Here is a 3,780-nt window from a genome sequence, read left to right as displayed (position 1 = left end):
ATTTATTTTGAAAATAACAGCTAGGGTGGACCAGTCCATCTGTACCTGTGTGTTGACTTTTACAAGTGTATTTGTAAACCATACCAAACAGGCATGGCTAAGTTGATCTCGATATTTTGGGAATCGGGCCGAAACAATTAGGGATTATATACTTGCGATAGTGAAATCCATTAATCATTGAGATGAGACGATCGTCACTTTAAGGTATTTTATATGGGCAAATTGAACCTGAGCTCAATAATTTGATGATAAGATCGTTGCATTATATACTGTGATTTGATCACAACGAATTCGCCTTATGAAAATCGATCTTAGAGGGCAATACATGTTGAAGCACAAAATGATTATTCTGCCATTTTCAACATATTGACGATCAAATGGAGGTTGATTTGTTGAACGATAATAAGAGATTATTGTTATCGGATCATAATTTACTTTTATAACTGTCACTTGATTTAATAGTATAATCTCAAATTTTTGGAAAAATGAGTCAGGATTAATAGATGTTTCTCAATTGGTCAAGAGTTAACTCAATTAGAAATATCTATTGGAACTTGAGTCATGTGAGTTCGGTTAGGTTTCTCTCTTGGATCCAATAAAGATGTTTGACTTAATTGGTCTGCAATAATAAAATTCAAGAAAATTTGTGCAATTTTCTAACCCTAATTGAGTATTATAAATATGCTATTTATGGGAATATTTTTATATGGTTTTAGGGTTAGCCACATTTTATTTTCCAAAAAAGGAGGCATCTAAATGAGCACAAGGGAGAAGATTTAAGGGAGGAAGCATTTGGTTAAGCCATTAAAAATTCCTTCAATGTTATCATCTTCTCTTTATGTGTGAAGATTTAAAAACATTCAATGATCACAAGGTAATCTAAGGTCCTTTATTCGTTTGGTTCAATCTTTAAAGTTTTCTTGGGGTTGATGTGGAGTCCTCTCGAGCAATATTAATTTATTACATAACGTTAGTCTTTCAAGCTAGAGTTTCATATTCCTAAAGAACGAAGTAGTTTGATGTTTTTCTTGTTGGCAGTTCTAAATTTTTGGATTGCCATTTACCTCATGGCTTTGCCTATCATGATGTGCTAATGTCATAGCAAAACAAACGCTCTTGTTGATATCGAGACATTTATGTCAGAAAAAATAAAGATAACTTGTGTCTTAACTTTATAAAAATTCGAAGTGTTAGGTACAGAAGAAATACTATGACTTACTTTTTGGAGGAGTAATGCTATTTAACACTTAAAAGCGGTTTACTGGATCCCAATGAAATGGTGGGGCCAATGACTCCAAGACCGGGCTAGGTATGAATCATGCTACGTTATATTATTTATTTTGAAAATGACAGCAAGAGTAGATCAGTCCACCTGTACCTGTGTGTTGACTTTTACAAGTGTATTTGTAAACCATAACAAATAAGCATGGCTAAGTTGATCTCGATGTTCTGGGAATTAGGCCGAAACAATTAGGGATCATATACTTGCGATAGTGGAATTCATTAATCCTTGAGATGAGAAGATCGTCACTCTAAGATATTTTCTATAGGCAAATTGAACCTGAGCTCAGTAGTTTGATGATGAGATCGTTGCACTTTATACTATGATTTGATCACAACGAATTCGCCTTATAAAAATAGAACTTAGAGGGCAATACATGTTGAAGGACAAAACTATCATTTTTCCATTTTCAACATATTGATGGTTAAATGGGGATTGATTTGTGGAATGATAATCGGAGAATATTGTTATCGGATCATAATTTGTTTCTATAACTGTCACTTGATTTGAGAATGCAATCTCAAATTTTTGGTAGAATGAGTTGGGATTAATAGATGTATCTCAATTGGCCAAGAGTTGACTCAATTAGAAGCATCTATTGGAACTTAAGTCATGTGAGTTCGATTAGGTCCCTCTCTTGGCTCCAATAAAGGTGTTTGACTTAATTGGTCTACTATAATAAAATCCAAGAAAAAGTGTGCAATTTTTTACCCTAATGAGTATTATGAATATGCTATTTATGGGCATATTTTCATATGGTTTTAGGGTTGGCCACATTTTATTTCCCAAAAGTGGAGGCACCTAAATGAGCACAAGGGAGAAGATCTAAGGATGGAAGCATTTGGCTAAGCCATTAAAAACTCCTTCAATATTATCATCTTCCCTTTACGTGTGAGAATTGAAAAACATTCAACGATCACAAGGTAATCTAAGGCTCTTTATTTGTTTGGTTTAATCTTCAAAGGTCTCTTGGGGTTGATGTGGAGTCCTCGCAAGCAATATTAATTTATTACATAACATTAGTCTTTTAAGTCAGAGTTTCATATTCATGAGGAATGAAAGAGTTTGAAGTTTTTCCAGTTGGCAGTTCTAAAATTTTGGTTTGCCATTTACTTCATGACTTTGCCTACCATGATGTGCTTATGTCATAGCAAAACCAAGTGCTTTTGTTGATATCGAGACATATATGCCAAAAAACGTAAAGATAACTTGTGTCTTAACTTTATAAAAATTTGAAGTATTAGGTACAGACGAATATTATGACTTACTTTTTGGAGGTGCAATGCTATTTAACACTTAAAAGCGGTTCATTGGATCCCAATGAAATGGTGAGGCCAATGACTTCAAGACTAGGCTAGGTATGAATCATGCTACATTATATTATTTATTTTGAAAATAATAGTTAGGGTGGACCAGTCCACCTGTACCTTTGTGTTGACTTTTACAAGTGTATTTGTAAACCATAACAAACAGGCATGGCTAAGTTGATCTCGATGTTTTGGGAATTAGGCCAAAACGATTAGGGATCATATACTTAGGATAGTGGAATCCATTCGTCATTGAGATGAGACGATCGCCACTCTAAGATATTTTTTATAGGCAAGTTGAACCTGAGCTCAGTAGTTTGATGATGAGATCGTTGCACTTTATACTGTGATTTGATCACAAAGAATTCGCCTTATGAAAATAGAACTTCGAGGGCAATACATGTTGAAGGACAAAACGATCATTTTGCCATTTTCAACATATTGATGGTTAAATGGGGATTGATTTATGGAATGATAATCGGAGAATATTGTTATCGGATCATAATTTGTTTCTATAACTGTCACTTGATTCGAGAGTGCAATCTCGAATTTTCGGTAGAATGAGTTGGGATTAATAGATGTATCTCAATTGACCAAGAGTTGACTCAATTAGAAGCATCTATTGAAATTTGAGTCATGTGAGTCCGATTAGGTCCTTCTCTTGGCTCCAATAAAGGTGTTTGACTTAATTGATCTATTATAATAAAATCCAAGAAAAAGTGTGCAATTTTTAACTCTAATGAGTATTATAAATATGCTATTTATGAGCATATTTTTATATGGTTTTAGAGTTGGCCACATTTCATTTCCCAAAAGAGGAGGCGCCTAAATGAGCACAAGGGAGAAGATCTAAGGGTAGAAGCATTTGACTAAGCCATTAAAAGCTCCTTCAATCTTATCATCTTCCCTTTATGTGTGTGGATTTAAAAACATTCAATGATCACAAGATAATCTAAGGTCTGTTTGGTTTAATCTTTAAAGGTCTCTTGGGTTGATGTGGAGTCCTCGCAAGTAATATTAATTTATTACATAACATTAGTCGTTCAAGCTAGAGTTTCATATTCATGAGGAATGAGGAGTTTGATGTTTTTCCTATTGGCTGTTCTAAAATTTTGAATTGTCATTTACTTCATGACTTTGCCTAACATGATGTGCTTGTGTCATAGCAAAACAAACGCTCCTGTTGACATC

Source organism: Olea europaea, unplaced genomic scaffold, assembly GCF_002742605.1.
Source record: "Olea europaea var. sylvestris unplaced genomic scaffold, O_europaea_v1 scaffold686, whole genome shotgun sequence".
Classification (NCBI taxonomy): domain Eukaryota; kingdom Viridiplantae; phylum Streptophyta; class Magnoliopsida; order Lamiales; family Oleaceae; genus Olea; species Olea europaea.
The sequence above is the reverse complement of the archived record's forward strand: the minus strand, read 5'-3'. Positions refer to the sequence as shown.